At 48.4% G+C, this 19275-nt stretch overlaps 1 pseudogene; it reads right to left on the bottom strand.

Moving 5' to 3' along the window:
• Positions 1-19033: 19033 nt before the first annotated feature.
• Positions 19034-19179, bottom strand: LOC122216780 (annotated as a pseudogene).
• Between the last annotated feature and the right edge of the window lie 96 nt (positions 19180-19275).

Genomic DNA, 19275 nt, shown 5'->3' with positions numbered 1-19275 from the left:
AATGCAACCTGAGTTGAAGTTCTGTTGCTAAGGACTTCGTGCCTCTTCTCAAGTTTTCTCATCTGTAAGAGGAGAGTGATAGGGCTCGACTCATGAGGCTGCTGGGTGAGGATTAAGGGTGCCAGTGCATAAGGCACAGGCCTGGTATAGAGTAAGTCTCAAAAATTAGCTCTCACAGGGGCACCTGGGTGGCTCAGGCGGTTAAGTGGCCGTGTTTGGCTCAGGTCATGATCTCTTGGTCCGTGAGTTCGAGCCCCGCGTCGGGCTCTGTGCTGATAGCTCGGAGCCTGGAGCCTGCTTCTGTTTCTGTGTCTCCCTCTCTCTCTGCCCCTCCCCCGTTTGCGCTCTGTCTCTCTCTGCCTTTCAAAAATGAATAAATGTTAACAAAAAATTAAAAAAAAATAGCTCTCACTTACCATTGCTACTATTGTAATAAGCGAGAGATAACAGAGGCACAGAGAGGTTACCCACTCATCCACAGGCACACACCTGGACAGCGGTAGAGCCAGGACTCAAACCAAGGCTTCCGACTGCCGAATCCAGTGCCCCACACCAGGCTAGTGTTCTCCTAAGGCCCTTCCGTGGCCCACTGGGTCTTCTACTCTTTTGTAAAGAACTTTAACCGTTTTGCTTTTTACTTTACTTTTATTTTATTTTTAAACAAAATTAAAAAATTTTTGTTTTCAACATTTATTTCTTTTTGAGAGACAGACACTCTATTTGAGTGTGAGCGGGTGAGGGGCAGAGAGAGAGGGAGACACAGAATCCCAAGCAGGCTCCAGGCTCTGAGCTGTCAGCACAGAGCCCGACGCGGGGCTCGAACCCATGACACGGGGAGATCATGACCTGAGCTGAAACCAAGTGTCAGACGCTTAACCGACTGAGCTACCCAGGCGCCCCGAGAACTTTAACAGTTTTATTGACGTATATATAACTCATACACCGTAAAAGGCACCTGTTTGAAGCCTATGGTTCAACAAATTCTCATAAGTTCATAAAATCGTGTCACTGTCACGCAACCCCGTTTAGAATACCTCTGTCAGCCCAAAAGTTCCAGTCCCATTTGCTATCAACACCCACTCCAACCCCAGCCTTCGACAACCACTGATCTGCCTTTTGCCTCTATACTGTTTCCTCTGCTAGAAAGTTCATACGGATTCATGTGAATTATGGAGTCACATAATACGTACTCTGTGCTGTCAGTCTCCTTCACTCATCCACCTGTTTTTGAGATTCATTTGTGTTGGATCCATATCAGCAGCCTGTTCCACTTTATTGCTCGGTAGCTTTCCGTTGTACAAAAGTCTGACAGCTTGTCGAGCCATTCACCGTGATGGACATTTAGGTAGATTTCAATTTGGGGCGGTTACGAAAAACGCTGCTATGAACATTCGTATATAAGACTTTGTACGAACGTGTGCTTTTATTGCTCTTGGGTGATTACCTAGGAGAGGAACTGCTGGGTCATGTGGTACGTGAATGGTTTGCTTTTTAAGAAGCGGCCAAGCTGTTTTCCGAAGTGGCACCCCCATTCCATTTCTGCCAGCTGTGATGGAGAGTCCCCCGGTGAAGTCCTTAAACCAGCCTTTCTTTACCCCGCAAACACCTATGAAGAACTGAATTAGGCCCACACAGAGCTCGCTGGATTAGGAGTTTGTCAGTCTCTGAAGGCCTGGTCCTATTCTCCTCTTAGGAGAATGGGCTGGGCCTTTCCCCCTGCATGGCATTTTCTTGAGCACTAGGAGGACAGTGGCATGTGCTTGTACTCAGAGCTGCAGGAGGCAGGCATGTGAGAAGCTGAGTGACTTACCTCAGGCAGGGAGATGGAGACAGGCACACGGTTACGTGGGTTAAATGTCCCAAGAATTGAGAGAAGGGGAAAGTCACGCTAAAGCTGGGAGAGCCTCAGGGAGGAGCAGAGACAAGCCTAAAGCCTAAAGCAGAGAGAAGCACGAGGCCCACGGATTTAGATTTGAAACTCAGCTCTGCCACTTGCAAACTGTGTGATTCTGGGCGAGGGGTTTATTCTTCCCGGAGCCTCAGTTACCGCATCTGTACAATGGGGGTGATGACAGCTACCTCCTCAGGTTGTTGTGAGGGTCAGGACTATGCTTGTAAAGTGTCTGATGCACGAGGCAAAAGGCAGCTGTTACTGTAGCTCTTACTGATCAGAGCGGAGCTCTGAAAGCTGGGCAGGGTGGTGGCCAGAAGAGCAGGAGCCATCTGGGAAGAGGGGCTTCATTTGCAGCGTATTCTCAAAGCCCTTGAGGCGGAGGATGAGGGAAGAAGCCAGAACCAGCCTTGACAGTGAGAGCGCAGCCCCCCCTCCACCAATCCCCGCAGCCAGCCGCCTCGTCCTTATCCTCTGAGAGGCGGTGGGAACGCCTCGCTTGCCACCCGGCTTTCTTCCCAGGACGGGTTTTAACCCAGAGTTAATTAGCGATCGTGCCTGCTCTAGGGGCTGGGGACTTGAGCTGTGGAAAAAAATGCCGCAGAGAAAGGCAGGCTTTAAAAAGCCCCAAAAGGCTGGGGCAGAGAGGTTCCACTGGGAGAGAGACAAGCCGTGCGTTTGTGTTGCAAATTTCCAGTGTGTTGAAGCCAGCCATTCAGGGAGGGTGATGCTAAAGGCAGTGGGCCTGCGGGTGGGGAGGGCAGAGGAAGTCGACAAAGGGGGCCTGTCTGAGGGCCTCAGACCCTGCTTTATAAAAGCTGCTTTCATCGCCCTCCCTGGATGATGGCAGCGTTCCCAGCCTGAGGCCAGTGTGCAGGGAAGGGGAAGGCCTGGACCCTAGACTCCCAGATTCCCTTGACACTCCCCACCTAGTGTGCCTTCTAGGCCTGTTTTTACGGAGTCAGCAGCAGCAGATGTCACATGAGCACTCATGAGTGCTATGTCAGGGTGAGGGACCAAGGTTCACACGGTTGGCCCAGTTGGGGGGCCTCAGGCAAAGTCAAGGGACTTTCCTGAACCTCAGTTTCCCATTCTGTAAAATGGGGCTGATGGGGTCCTTCCCCCTACTTCATATTCTACCCAAGCAGAAGTGCCCGTGATTGGTTGGTGATCCAATAACCATCAGAAGTTCATCTTTTTCTGGAAAAGTCTGCATTTGGGAAGGTCATTAGGAGAGCTTTTTTAAAGAGGTGAAGTTGGGGGCGCCTGGGTAGCTCAGTCGGTTGGGCGGCCGACTTCGGCTCAGGTCATGATCTCGCGGTCCGTGAGTTCAAGCCCCGTGTCGGGCTCTGTGCTGACAGCTCAGAGCCTGGAGCCTGTTTCAGATTCTGTGTCTCCCTCTCTCTGACCCTCCCCCATTCATGCTCTGTCTCTCCCTGTCTCAAAAATAAATAAAACGTTAAAAAAAAAATTTAAAAATAAATAAATAAATAAAGAGGTGAAGTTGATTGTACTTAGCAAATCAATTAAGCAATTCTGGGTTGCTTGGAAATGTTACTCCCATAAGTGTTTTAAATATTCACCTTGCATGGAATCTTTAGGCCTGTCCCAAGTCAGTTATGAATGCTAACCAGGTTGGTTTTCTGGGTTGGTAGGTACCATGCGGGAAGGCTGTCCCCAGCTGATCCTGTTAGGCAAGCTCTCCCTGGTGGAGATCTGACCAGCCTTTAAAGACCTCTTTGAGGTTAGAGTGGAAGAGAGCCAAAGCATAAGAGACTCTTAAAAACTGAGAACAAACTGAGGGTTGATGGGGGGTGGGAGGGAGAGGAGGGTGGGTGATGGTATTGAGGAGGGCACCTTTTGGGATGAGCACTGGGTGTTGTATGGAAACCAATTTGACAATAAACTTCATATATTGAAAAAAAATAAAATAAAAAATAAAGACCTCTTTGGACTCTACCTCCCCAAGAAGCATTCTCACACCCTGCTCCTCCCTCCTGGCCTTGCCTTGTGGTTGACTGATTTTATATGTGGAAGTGTCTCCTTTCCTGAGACACTTGGGATGTCTGCAACCAGACCTAATTAAAATTTTTTTAATATTTATGGATTTATTTTGAGAGAGAGAGAGAGAGAGAGAGAGAAGGTGTATGAGCTGGGGGTGAGGGGGTGGGTGGGAGAGGGAGAGAGAGAATCCCAAGCAGGCTCCACGTTGTCAGCACAGAGCCCAAAGTGGAGCTCGATCCTATGAACCGTGAGGTCACGACCTGAGCCAAACTCAAGAGTCAGAAGCCCAACCGACTGAGCCACTCAGGTGCCCCACATCTGATTAATTAATCTTTCTTTTCCCAGCTTTATTAAGATGTAACTGGCATAGGGGCACCTGGGTGGCTCAGTCAGTTAAGCACCGACTTCGGTTCAGGTCATGATCTCACAGTTTGTGAGTTCGAGCCCTGCATCAGGCTCTGTGCTGACAGCTTGGAGCCTGGAACCTGCTTCAGATTCTGTCTCCCTCTCTGTCTGCCCCTTCCCTACTTGTTCACACGTGCTCCCTCTCTCTCTCTCTCTCTCAAGAATAAATAAAGATTAAAAAAATTTTTTTTAAAAGATGTAACTGGCATATATAAAGCTTGATAATGAAGGTGTGTTTCCTAGACCAACAGTAACAGTATCTCCTGGGAGTTTGTTGGAAATGCAGAATCTTGGGCTCCACCCCAGATTGACTGAATCAGAGGCCAAATCCTCTTTGTTCTAGGATTTTAAAGGCATCAGGTCCCTAAGATGGTTTCTGAAGCCCTTGCGATTTTCTCACCAGGGAGGAGGGCCTTGACCACAGGCAGCCGGGAGATGTCGCTGTTCTCCAGTCTTTGGGAGATGTCAGGCTTCCTTGCAAACACCAGAGGCCCCAAGTGCCGGGTTTTGTTTCCTGTGAAATCCAGGAGAACCGAGGGGTCCAGGTCCGTTATGTATTCAGGCCACCCCCTCCTCAGCCACCTGGGCCGCCTATCTCTCTCTGCCCATTTCCTGCCCTGGGTTCTCAGTTGTGTTTCCAGTTAGGGAAGGCTGTGTGTTCCCCAAACTCAGCCCCTGCCCCAGGATCCCCAGGAGAAAGCCCAGAGGAGAAAGCCCAGCATATGGAGACTTCTTCAAGCCTGGCTCATCAGGCAACAATGTGGCCCGGCAGAGGAGGGGACATCTGTCTGTCGGGAGGCCCCTTCTCACTTGGAAGCTGAGTTGGAGGATCTTAGTGACAACAGGACCTGCAGACACAGCCAGAGGAACTTCGCATTATTTGACTGTCTACAGGAAAACCCCGCAGCCTGCCTGGGACTCCAGTTTCTGGTTCCCATCTGAACTGGGTGCCCAGTGTCGGGGCCAGGATATGGCTGCACTTCCCCACGGTGGTGATAGGGCAGTTAACAGAGCTCCATTAGCCATGGATGCATAAACCTGGGCTCCAGAGTAGGGCCAAAGTGCCCTCAGACACTTCCAGACTGGAAGTAGAGTTGCTGGTTTCTCTCCAGAGCTCAAGTTTCCAGTCCAGCCACCTCCTCCTGACCTCCCCCCATCCCGTGTCATCTGGTCCCTGAACACCCAGGCCACAGAGCAGAATGCAGCTCAGCTTCCACACCCAGCCCCACCCTTGGAGCTGGAACTCTCCTCTAAAAACCCCAGAATCCATACCTAATCCACGGCTGACACCTGGCTTTCTGCTTAACTCCTGTCACTCCAGCCCCAGGGTCATCCCCATTCACCCCCACCCAACTCCTTATAGGAATCCAGTTGTCTTGGATCACAGCACAGCAGTATAGCCATAATATCTTTTGATGCTTACTATGTACCAGTCATGTAACATGCATGATCTCATTCAACAAATTTAAGGGTTAGGAGCACAAAGTGGTTGCTTTTTTTTTTTTTTTTTTAAGACGGGGTGGGGGAGAGGAGTGGGGCATAGGGAGAGAGAGACTCTCAAGCACTCTCCACACTCAGCACGGGGCCTGATGTGGGGCTCTATCCCATGACCCTGGGATCATGACCTAAGCTGAAATTAAGAGTTGGACACTCAACCGAATGAGCCACCCAGGTGCCCCAATTGTTGTGGAAGAAGCTGAGTGTTGGAGCCATTGGGTAACTCATCTAATCTCACTCAGACAGTAAATGGGGAAGCCATGGCCAGAAGTGGCACAGGTCTGCCTCCAGACATGCCCTAGTGCCCTGGAGCAGTGCTACTGCGGCCCCAGCCTTGGCATCTTTAAGAAAAAAAAAAAAAATTTTTTTAATGTTTATTTTTGAGAGAGAGATGGAGTGCAAGTGGGGAGGGGCAGAGAGAGACAGAGACACAGAATCCTAAGCAGGCTCTAGGCTCTGAATTGTCAGCACAGAGCCTAATGCAGGGCTTGAACTCACAGACTAGCAAGATGGTGACCTGAGCCAAAGTGGACGCTTAACCGACTGAGCTACCCAGGCGCCCTCAATGCCCCCAGCCTCAGCATCTTAAGGCTGATTTCTGCTGACTCCTCACAACAGATACCAGATTTCCCTTTGGGCAGTATCAGTAGGGTCTCTGTGGACCTGTGAGGTGTAAAGAGTGAGGATTTCCCATGTCTGATGACCAAGTTGTACTTTTCACATGCATTTGATGTGGTGACAGTGACATTTCTTATTAACATCAGAACTTTGGTGATCTCCCCCGTTGAACCTGGAACCAAAAGTCCCAGCCTCACATCTGACCCAATTCACACATCCTTCGGGTTCGAAATAGACTCAGGCAGGCACAAGCATTTCAGAACGATGAACACTCATCACCAATACATTTGCATATTTCATAGTTCATTCAGGGTTTCATCCATCCTTTGACAATTCACCCCTCAGACCTCCCTGTAATTATGCCCTCTGGGTATTAAGCATTGTGTTTTGGTATCCGGGAACCAAGGAGTGGTAAGATACAATTCAAGTGAATAGATATTTATTCAGTGCTTGCTGTGTGCCATTCGCTGTGCTGGGGGCTCCAGGCATTCCGTGGGCTTGCTTTGGTGGAGACTTCATTCCAGCTGGGAAGGCAGGCAGGCCAACAGATAATTAGATATGGTGTGGTACACATGGTCTATAACAGAGGTGTGTTTCATGTGCTAAGGGAGCAGGGTGGGTGGGGAGTTTGCTCTGCTAGGGCTCAGCAAAGGCTGCAGAGGAGATGGCGTTTAAGCTGGGCCTTGAAGCAAAGGGAAACTCTACTACAGCATGAGCAGAGGCCGGGCTGCACGGTCAGCGCGTGGCAAGTCGTTTGGGTGGCTACCGTGAGGGTCCTCAAGCCTTTGCATTGGGCCTGGACCCCCACGTTCAGTTGTCTGGGGTAGGGCCCAGGGTTCTGCAGTTTTAGCCAAGGCCTCAGGTGATTCTGATGCAGGTGTGAGAGACCACAGTCTGAGAAACCCAGGCCTACAACTTCATTGGCAGGAAATACAGAAAATGGTTCTGGAATGATATGTGAAGACCCAGCCATGCAGGGTGTCAAACACCACGCTTGGGAATTTGGGCCTTTTCCCTTCTCAGTGGAGACAGCCCCATGGGAGGCTTTCAAGCCAGCAGCCCGGAGGGGGTACTGAAAAGCAGAGTGGCCACAAGGAGGGAGCCTGGCTAGGAAGCTTTTACAGGTGTTCAGGCCTGTGGTTCTGAGGGCCTGAGCCAAGGCCCACCAAGGAGGTGGCGGGACGCACAGGGGGCTGGATGCGAGAGGGCCCTGGGAGATGGGACCACTGGGCCTGGGGTAGAAAGGACAAGGGAAGTGGAGGAGGGGGAGATGTTGAGAATGAGCTGATGTTTCCAGCTGGGGGCCTGAGGGGTGATGGGTACTCTGGGGGAGCAGGTTGCGGTGAGCTCCGATTTCCATGCGGTGAGTTTTTAGGACTCAAAGGACGTCAGAAGGAAGCAGGTAACAGGCAGTTGGACCCAGTCTGGAGCTTGGTTCTGGGCCAGGGGCCGGTGCAGAGAAGAAGGTAGCCAAGCTGTGGGGCATCGGCGGGATCTTAGAATGCACATCCCAGGGCAGCTGGCAGCAGAATGAGAAACAGCGGGCAGGAAGACAATCAGAAAAGGAGGCCGGTTGCTGTTAGTTTATGACTTCCACGTCACGGATAAATGTCTTGCCTTTGGTCCCTGCGCTCCTCGGGGCGGAGCCAGGGTTTTGAATCTGAGCCTCTTTGGCTCCAGCATCCACACTGTCTTCTCTGCTGAGACTCCAAGAGGCAAAGCCCATCCCCAGAGACAAAATAAGCGGATTCATAGATTGGGGGTGGGAGGCTGGGGGAAGATGTTGCAAAAAGAGCTTACAAGAGAAACGGGGTAGAAAACAGCGTATTAAGGAGCGTATTTTTCTTTACCTTTCCCCACTGGTGTATTTTGAAGCAAATCCCAGACCTCTTATCATTTCATCCCTAAATATTTAAGTATGTAACACAAAAAAGATAAGGACGCTTTCTTTGACATAGTCACAATGTCATTATCACACTCGAAAAAAAAAAAACTCTAACAATAATTCTTATTAAGGGAACCTACTGAGGGCAATTTGACAAGACCTCAGAATGGAAGCCTGGCTTGCTTATCTTGAGCCGGTATTGTCACAAAGCCATGATAAGGAATTTAAATTTTCCCAAGATAATTACAGAGAAGGGAACTGGGGATTGGCAATGCAGATTTGCGAAGCTTGTCGGGGCCCTGGGAAGGAAATGTTATAAAGGGAAAAAAAAAAAAGTCTGGAAAGATTTGCAGAGTACAAAAGAAGAGATCCTTCTTTCTGACTTCCCTTTTCCTCACTCAGAGGCCTCTAGTCATAAATGTGAAATAGGAACCGGGTCTAAAGTGAAACCAAACAGAATAAAAATAGCACGAGGAGTAGCTGCTGAATGCAACGGGACAGATTTCTGGGGCTCATTTCCCACCAAGGCTCTCCAGACTGCTCACTTCCTAACTAAGGACTGCTCTTCTTCCTGCGGCCGTTCAGAATGCTAGCTTCCTGGGAGGTCCTGTATATGGTTTATTAACTGGTTTAGTAATTGGGCTCTGCCCTTCTGCTAGGCGTCAGGAAACCTGGATTCTGGGTCCAGCTCCTCTACAGACTTGCTCTGTGACCTTGGACAAGTTCTTTCACTTCTCTGAGCTGATCTGCAGCATGAGGGTGCTAGACCACAAGATCTCAAAGTTCCCTTTAAGTTCTGAATTCAGAGGGACTGAACTCAGGGTGGTTCAGTCGGTTAAGCATCTGACTTCGGCTCAGGTCATGATCTCTCGGTTCCTGAGGTTGATCCCCACATCAGGTTCTCTGCTGTCAGCACAGAGCTCGCTTCTTCAGATCCTCTGTCTCCTTCTCTCTGCCTCTTCCCTATTTGTGCTCCCCCGCCCTTCTCTCTCTCAAAAATAAACATTAAAAATAAATAAAATATTTCTTAAAAGTTCTGAATTCTTGGGGCGCCTGGGTGGCTCAGTCGGTTAAGCGTCCGACTTCAACTCAGGTCACGATCTCGCGGTCCGTGAGTTCGAGCCCCGCGTCGGGCTCTGGGCTGATGGCTCAGAGCCTGAAGCCTGCTTCCGATTCTGTGTCTCCCTCTCTCTCTGCCCCTCCCCCGTTCATGCTCTGTCTCTCTCTGTCTCAAAAATAAATAAAACGTTAAAAAAAAAAAAAAAAGTTCTGAATTCTCTGATCCAATGAACACCTAATGAAATGTCGCTCATCCCCCGAGTTTCAGGATTTGGTCTGATGTTACCCCATGTCAGCAAAACGCTTGGATAGCTTGGATGAAAGACGCCGTGGAGATGCCACGTGTTTATTATGCAGGCTCGTGCTTCCAAATCACCCAGGGTCGCACTTGGCTGACCCCCCAGAGGAAATCTAGGAGGTGGCTCCATGTGCCGCTCTTGGGAAACCAGTGGTGGCTGAAGAGCAGCTGGAAACCGCACAAGCCACCCACAGATGGAGCCGGCGGCCTGAGGCCCTGGAAGCAAACGGTAGAAATAAGTGTAAAGGACAGCCCGATGTTCTTTCTATGGCAGGTAAAGAGGTTGGTGAATGGCAGCCAGGGATTTGGGGCTGAAATGGAGCTAAAGGCCAGTGGTGGCCATATGGTGCCGTATGTTGTGGCGTTCTGGCCCAGTGGCACCTGGGGAGGTGCATTCGAGCAGAGTCTTTAAGAACTAAGGGCGGAGGGGAGCCAGAGGAAGACACATAAGAAAGTGGACCGAAAGGGGCAGGAGAGAAACAATGCAGACTCCTCCCCGGGCCAGAAGAGCGGCCCTCTCCTGAAACCCTGGCCCTCTCCTGAAACCCTGCCCCGTGCCCCAGCTCCTCACCAACGTGCTGAGCTAGAAGGCGAGGGTGTGGCAGCTCTCAGCCCCAAGGGCCCAGGTTTCATTTTTTTTCCCCGGTTCCTCCAATGTGCTTTTGTTTCCTGTGAAAGGGTTTTTGCTGGAGCCCTGTCCTCTGCCTGGAAGGCAGCTGGCTCTCTTCTCCCGGTCAACTTCTGCTCAGACCTGAGGTCAAACCTGCCACTACAACAAAGCCTTCCTTGGCCTCCCTGCCTAAGACGAACCACTCCAGTTTTAGGTCCTTACATCATTCTGTACTGGAAAAAAAAAAAAAAAAAAAGCACTCGTCACTGTTACAATCTGTAAGTATGTGATTCTTTTTTTTGGGGGGGGGGTGATGCTTTTTTAAAAGTCAATTTGTAATACACACAAGAAAACATGACACTAGATGGGACCATTTTAATATTACAGAATCTTATACAGATGAATTTGCTCAAGAGCTTCTCTGTCAATATGCTTTTCTGGATATACGCTGTAGTTCAGTGGTACCTCTTCAACCCAGGGAGATAACTGTATATTCATTTGAAGACCTGAGAGAGAATCTTCAAGGCTTCGTACTGTTACTAAGCTTTCAGAAAAGTTGCAAGAGTAATACAAAGAACTCCCATACATTCTTGGTCCGGATTCAACAATTGTTAATGTTTTGTCACATTTGCTTTATTATTTTCTGTTTCTCTCTCTGTGCATGATCGATTATATAGTTTATATCTACATTCACACATGTATAGCTAATACACTATATACATGATTGTTATTTTTTTGAACTACTTGAGAAAATGTTACAGGCATCTTGTCCTTTACCCCTACATATTTAAGGATTATTTCCTAAGAACCAGATCACTCATTTACATAACCGCAGCACAATTAAATCGTATGATTCTTTGAGTAATGTCTGTCTCCTTTCACTTAAATGTAGACTCCATGAGGACAGGGGCTACCCTGGCTCACCGCCCACGTGTGGGTCACCTGACATGTCTGGCACTCTCCCAATATTTGTTGAATGTGCTAGAAACCTGAATAGGGAAGGACTTGTCCACAAGGGTTGCATTCTACCCTAGCCATGAACTTTCTCGCTGAGCACGCTCTGTGTGTTGGATGGGGTTGGGGGTTTGGATTTGTCTGCCTGTTTCCATTTCTATGGGGAACCGGAAGCCCACTGTGGTAAATTATAATGCCTGAAGATTTGGCTTCTATCATTTTTCAAATCCTCTCCAACCAGCCCTGGCCCTTGCTCAACCTCAGTCTTGACTGGCAGCCGCCCTTCCTCTGGCCCAGCAGCACCTGTTGGCTATTGCACCCAGTTAATTAGCCCCATGAGAGAGTTCTGGCAAAGGCAGCTGGAATGCCAGCCAATCTTTCCATGCAATTGCTTGTATGAGGTGTTGGCCTCTGCCTTGGAAACTGCCCTGTAAGCTCCTGGCCCGCTACTTGCTTTGAGCTACCTCGAGACCTGTGTTGGGCCATCCTTTGAGATGGTGTAGCTGCTTAGTTAACAGAGGAGCTGATGGAGGGGATGGATGTGCTCAGGGAGAACGGGAGCTGGAGCACATGGCTCACGGAATCCCCGAGTTGGAGAGGCCTTTAGAGCTCTTTTAGGACAGTGGTTCTCTAAATATGGCCCCCAAACCGCAGTATTCGCACCTCCTGGGAACTTGTTAGAAGTGCCCACTCCAGACCTCTAACCAATCTCTGGGGTTGGTTAAAACATAGCAGTCTGTGTTTTAACTAGCCTTCCAGGTGATTTGGATACGTGCTCCAGTGTGCAACCCTCTGCTCTCGGACAATTTTTAAGGGGGGATCTCAAGCCCCAGGAAGGTCACCCTGATGCTTCCTTTCACACAGGCTCCTTCTCTGCTCATTGCTGCCTATCTACAGCTTGCTGTTGTTGGTTTGTTTTTTTTTTTAATGTTTTCAGACTCATAAATAAGCTTTTCACAGGCTATTACATTACCATGGCAACCCGGCAGCTGGCTAGAAAGAAGCAGGTAGCACACAGCCTTGGGGTCTCAGTGGCACTAAAGTAACTGTGATTTTCTCTCTGCTGGGGTCAATCTCTTTATGCACGGCCTCTTTGTTTCTCTCTGCTTTTCCTCCTTCTTTCTGCTCCTTTCTTCTCTGTTTGGCCCTTATTCCTACCTCGTCTCATTAGGAGCAACATGTGTTCTAGTTGTTTTCTGTTTTCCAAGGGTTGCCAAATCTGACCTCTCCTTTGAAACTAACAATAACACTGTAAGGTGGGTGGATGTGAGCAGCCCTATTTGACTGCATTTGTATTCCCATGAAAATGTTGCATAAAAATTTTAAAGAATCGATTAGTTTATCTTTCAAGACATTACATGCACAGAGTGCAAGATCCAAAAGGTACAAAATGGTACACAGTAAGAGGAAGTCTCAGGGCGTCTGGGTGGCTCAGTTGCTTGAGCGTCCAACTTTTGATTTCGGCTCGGGTCATGATCCCAGGCTCATGGAGCCCACTTAAGATTCTCTCTCCCCCTCTGCCCCTCTCTCCCGCTCGAGTGTGCTCTCTCTCTCTAAAATTAAAAAAAAAAGAGCAAGTCTCCCCATAACCCCTGGTGTCCAGGTCCCCTCCTGGAGGGGGGGGGGGGGCGTGTCCTATTACCTGTTTCTTGTGCATCTTTCCTGGGATAGCCCATGCATAGATAAGCATGTTCCTTTACCTCCTTTCTCCTTTTTTATGGAAGCAGCTGGGAACATTCCATACCCGCCATCCTTGACCTTGTTCTTTCACTCAATGATGTCTTAGCAATCCTTCTCTAGCATTTCGGGTTGTCTCATGCTTTTTAATAGCTGCATATTCCATCGTGTAAATGTACCATCATTTATGTAAACAGTCCCTGTTGATGGGTATTTGGGTTGCTTCCAGTCTTTTGTTATTTCCATTCCCATTTTATAGCTGGGAAAACTGTGATTTAGAGAGGGAACTGTTTTGTGGATATTCCCAAAGCATATGTGGGAATCGGTAGGCATTGCTCAGCCACAGAGTCTAAGAAGAAAGGAAGAATTGACTGACCCCTGAATTATAGAAAACAAGGAACCATCCAGGCACCTGATTTCTTTTCTCACCCTGCTAAGTGTCTTATCCAGTTGAGTTACATTCTGTTAACACTGGCTGATGATCGATGTGTCTAATTAAATAATTGTTTGTGGAAGGATTTTAAATCTGTCTTCCCTTCTAGACAATAATCTTTGTTAGGATACGATGATGTTTTCCTCACCACTGCATCCCTAGCAAGTACTGTACTCCTAGCAAGACTGGGTATACAGTAGGCGCTCAATAAATACTTGTTGAGTGAAAGAACAAGTGGGCCAGGATTGTGTGTAGTTAAGACAATGGGCTTAGAGGCCTGGGTTTGAATCCTGACTTCTGACACTTATGAGTTGCGCAATCCAAGACCCATCTCTCAACTTCTTTATGTCTCAGTTTCCTCCGCTATGCAATGGAAGCACTCTCTCAGGGTTGGTGGGGGGAGGGGACGACCAAGTGAGTGAATGCAGGCCAAGCATCCATCACAGGGCCCTGGACACAGTGAAGGCTCTGCCGATGCTCTCAGCTTCTTTCAGTGTTGTGTACTTCAGAGAAATTCTGATGAGGGAGCTGAAAAACCTTCAAAGAAGAGGTCATTTGAGCTGGGCCCCGAAAGAGAAGAAAGATTGGAGCTTTATGTGGCTAGCGCCAGATCTCTTTACCAAGTTCATCCAAGTACAAAATGGAGATGATGACACCCAGGTTCTGTCTCCCTCTGAGGAGATGTTCTGGCTTAAAGTCCCTCAAGAGGAGGATACCACACAATTAAAAGACACCATTATTATTCAGTTGGAAAAGTGCCTTCGCAGGACAAGTGAACTAATCCCTGCCAAATACGATTCTGCTTGTGCTGTGTGTAATTGAATATTTAGCACGGATTTAGCCCAGGGAGCCAACCATGCTGTTGGTGAGAATCAAGTTTAATGGGGCACTTAATAAACATGGTGGTAATTAATATCGTCCAGATGCTAGGTGCATGTGACGTCTGTGCTGCTCCTATGACTGAAGCATTTCAGAGATATAAAGTTCTGGACTTGCTCCCTGAGGGGGGAGCTAGAGGTGCGAACCCTGGCCTGGTCCTTTGCTTCTGCTGTAATCTCCTTCTGGTGAGTGAATATCACCTATTCTGGGACGCCTTCCATGATTGCCAAAGGCAGAAATCCGAGGCTTCTCCTGGGTTCTTATGTCCCTTTGCACACACTTCTTTTGAAGAACTCAAAATATCCTATTGTATTAGTTTGTTTCTGTGTCTCTCCCCCACCAGAGCCCAAGATCTTGTCCCCAGTGGTTACCTGACATACGGTTGGCACTCAAAGAATGTCTGCTGAATAAAGCTTTTCAGGTCTCAGGACTGTGGGAGATCCTGGGTCTCAAGAACAAGTTGGAGTGTTTGGATTTTCCTGGGAAGGGCAGGCTGGTGTTGACATGTAATCTCTCTTCTGATGGAAATTCTCTTTGCTGACCAATCTCATGAGCTCCACGCTGGAATGTGAACCTCCCCTCCTTATAGCAGCTCTGCTCCTGGAAGATCCTAGAGCACAGGAAAAGGACTTGGGTACCTTGTGTTTATAGACATCTGAGCGTGGAATCCAGCCCTGAGTCCATTTCATATGTGGCAGAAAGCAAGAGAACAGGCTTTGTCAATCAAAGTTGGTTACCTGCTATGAGGCTCCTGGAGGCCCAGAGCAAGAGACCAGGATGTGTCGAGTCTCCATGGTTGTTTGGGCCTTGCTGCCTCAGAGGGGAAAACGTCCCTGGCCTCTCTGGCACGTAGAAGATGTCCAGATCACTTGTTTCAGCCCTGTGTCCTAGATTTATCAGGATCTGCCACACTCAGCCTTCTGGGCTTCACACCTGAGCTGAACCTAAGACAGAAGGAGGTGATGGGACACTGCAGAACTGGGATCGGGCAGGAACCACCCAAAGCCAAGTGGCTAAGATCCTGCCCCTGGAGCCGCCTGCTCCAAACAAGGCCCCCTACTCTGGACTCGCCTCTGTCTCTGGCTGACCTTTACGGCTGGAATTTCTGCCTCCGGACTTGGGCTGGGATGGGGGACTCTGACACATCATGAGTACATCCAGCATCCATGCTCTAACAGGAATTGAGGTAAGGGTGTGTTTACCCCATGCATCTGCCATAGTGGGAGAGGGGGCTGCCTCTTTCTGCTTCTTGAGATTTGTACACATGGGAGTTGGGCAGCCCAACTGACAAATTCCAGCTTTTCCCCCATCCACGAACTCTATATTCTCCCCCATTACTCTACAGAAGGGTTCCATCTCCCGGGCACAGTTAGTCACTCAACAAACATTCACTTGTACCTCCACGTACCAGGCAATGTGCTAGGTGTTGGCAGAAGGAGTGAGCAGAGGAAACAGAAGTTACACTCTAGTGGGGGAGAGGCTGATGATGAATAATCAAGGAAACAAGACAATCTCAAACTGTGGTAATGCTATAAAGGAAAGGGGCAGGGAGCTGTGATGGAGAGTAAGAGAAGTCTACTTAGTTTCCGTTATCTGTAACTCCAAAATTAGTGGCTTAAAGTACTCATTTGTTTAGCTCATGATAATGCAGGTCAGGAATCTGGAAAAGGCTGGACTGGGAGCTTCATCTCTGCTCCATGTGGTATCAGCTGAGGTATCTGGGGCTGGAGAATCCACCTCCAAGATGGCTTCTCTTCGCCCCAAACTTTGTAGTGAAACAGTCAGACATATAAAGAAATCAAAAGGATTGTACAGGCAACATTATACTTACCACCTAGGTCGTACACTTAACATTCTACCATCTTCCCTTTATCTCATATCTATCCATCTCTTCACCTCCCCAAGATGGCTCTTGACTCCCTGACCTGGTGTCTGATGCTCCTTGGAATCTCTTCCTCCCATGTGGCTTGAACTTCTCACAGCTCACTGACCTCAGGCTAGTCACGCTTCTTATGTGGCTGACTCCCAGGCCAGGTAAGTGCCACGCCTGAGGCTGACACAGTCTCTTCCAGAGTATGCTATTGGTCGAAGCAGTTACGGGCCAGAAGAGCCTGTGGGATGGGTAATACGCTGGAGCCACCTTTTAAAACAACCACCAGCTAGAATGGGTGGTCAGGGAAGCCTTTTCGGAAAATGTTGTATTTGGGCTGAGCCCTAAGGGATGAAAAAGAGCCTGTCTTGGGAAAAGCCAAGAGAGGAGAGCATTCCAGGAAAAGAGACCAACAAAACCAAGGGCTCAGAAGTAGCAAAAGTAAATCTGGCACCTTGACTTTCCTTTTCCCATATTCAATCCAACCCATTATCTGGGACCCACATTGAGCTGCTTCCTTCACGAAGCCTTCTCAGATACCTCAGTCCCTGTGGATCCTTCCTTTCTTCCTGGAGCACCTATCTGGCTTGCACAGGTTGGCCGGGTGTGCATTGGTTATGCACAGAGTCTCTGTGGGACCTCGGGAAGTTGCTTAACTTCTCCATCCCTAGGTGTCTTGCAAACGAGAATAATTACAGCTGCCTTATAAGGCTTGCTGGCAGGAGAATATTGATATATGGAAAGTGCTTGGCACTTAGTGAACGTGGAATAAAGGTAATTACAAACCAGCTTATACTGTCATGTGTTCATCTAGTTTAGAAATTATTTTCAGAGCAGAAGCCATGTCTTTTTCAACTTTTTCTTTCACGGTGCGAGCAGTGTCCCTTGCCTAGGTATTATGGATAGGAGGAAGCATGGCACAGAGTTCTTCACCCTGCTGCGGTGCTGATGGAGCCATGCAGGGCACAGGGATGAGCAAGACCCAGCCGGAGCCTTTTCCAGGAGCTTCCAGAGAGTGCAACAGCAGCTATGCCTACAGCAGCCACATTGGATATCTTTTACATTTGGAGATGGAGTGGCAGGTCTCAAAGCACCTGCACATCCATATTAGTCTTCTAGGGCTGCCCGAAAAAAGTACCACAAACTGGGTGGCTTAAACAACAAATATTTATTTTCTCACAGCTCTGGAGTCTAGGAATCTGAAATCAAAGCTGAGGGCTGGGAGGAAGAATCTGTTCCATTGCTTTCCCCTGGCTCCCAGTGGTTTGCTGGCAATCTTTGTCACTTCTTGGCTCGCAGAAGCATCATCCTTTTTATTTATTTTTATTTTTTTAATGTTTATTTATTTTTGAAAGAGAGACAGAGGGCAAGCAGGGGTGGGGCAGAGAGAGAGGGAGACACAGAATCCAAAGCAGGCTCCAGGCTCTGAGCTGTCAGCAGAGCCCGACGCAGGACTCAAACTCACAAACCACGAGATCATGACCCGAGCTGAAGTCAGACGCTTAACTGACTGAGCCACCCAGCTGCCCCGAAGTATCATCCTTGATCTTCCTTCATCTTCACATGGCATGGCATGCTCCCTGTGTGTGCATCTGTGTCCAAATTTCCCCCTTGAATAAGGACACCAGTCATATTGGATTAACGCCCATCTTAATCACCTCATTTTAACTTGATTATCTCTGTCAAGACCCTACCTCCATGTAGGATTACATTCGAGGTACTGGGGGTTGGGACTCCAACATAGATTTCTGTTGGGTGGGGTGTGGGGTAGGGCATATATTTCAACACATAAAACATCTCTGTCTCCTATGACCCTCCTCATCCACATCCCGCAGTGAGTCCCTTTAAGGGCAAATACCAAGTCTTGTCCTATATATCTGTACCCTTCAAGCTCAGCTTCTCCCCCTTCTTATGCTCCAAGTCTTTCCCACAGCCTTTCAACCTCCTGCCATGCTCTTTCCTTCCTCTCTTTGCCTGGAAAATTCCTACGCATTCCTCATTTCTTAGCTTAAATGTTACCTCCCCAGAGAGGCCTTCCCTGATCACCCTGTCTTGATTGTATCTCCCATGTCATTTATTCTCTCGTGGTTTCCCTTTCCTCCCAACAGATCTCCTGATTCATATACATTTCTCTGTGTGATTAATGGGGGTGTCAGACATTAACCCCTACACTGTAAGCACAGTGAGGCTGGGAACCCACCTACCTGCCATTGTCTTCCCAGTTCCATGGTACACGATCCAGGGTAGAAACTCCATAATATTTGTTGAATGAATAAATGAATGCTACAGTTTTGTAGCCTCTGTATCGCCTCATAAAGCATGGAGTTAGTGGATGTTGACTGAATTATCATTATTTTTGTGTCCTCTAAGAGCGAGCTGCTTGAAGGTAAGATTAGGTCTCAATTTTTTTTTTTTTTTCCTTCAAACGTTTACTTATTTTTTAGAGAAAGCACAGAGAGAGGGAGACAGAGGATCTGAAGCAGGCTCTGAGATGATGGCAGAGAGACAGATGCATGTCTGCCATGCATGCATGCGGATGCATGTCTGCCATGCATGCATGGCTGGAATGCATGAACTGTGAGATCATGACCTGAGCTGAAGTCAGAAGCTCAACCGACTGAGCCACCCAGGCACCCCAGGTTAGGTCTCAATTCTTTTTTGGATCTCCACCATCCAATCCCTTCTCTTTGACAGTCTATGTACTTTTATTAGTTATCTATGCTGTGTAACAAATTATTCTGAAACACCGTAGCTCAAAGCAGTAACATTTATTATCTCACAATTTCATTTCACCTCCAAAAACCAGCACAGGGCATAGAGTACGTGTTCAGCAAATTTTTTCCCTTTTTAAAAGTAGGTTCTACACCCAACGTGGGGCTCGAACTCACGACCCTTGAGATTAAGAGTTGCATGCTCCACTGACTGAGCCAGCCAGGCGCCCCTGGGTGAAAGTTTTGAACGAATTCTATAACATACTTCTGTTTGAATGATAAGAATTCTTGTCTCGCCTCTGCATTGTAGGCGCCTAGCTTCAGGATCTAGTATAGAATTAAAGTTATAGACGTACACTTGATCTTAGCCAAAAGGCCGAGAAGCGATAAAGTTATAGACGTACAGACGTCTGTAAACATCTGCTGAAATGGGCCGAGGACAAACGGGCTTAGAGAACCGAGGACGTCTGTACCGCGCTTCCCC

This window comes from Panthera leo, chromosome A3 (assembly GCF_018350215.1).
Source record: "Panthera leo isolate Ple1 chromosome A3, P.leo_Ple1_pat1.1, whole genome shotgun sequence".
NCBI lineage: Eukaryota > Metazoa > Chordata > Mammalia > Carnivora > Felidae > Panthera > Panthera leo.
This window is presented reverse-complemented; position numbering and strand designations above follow the sequence as displayed.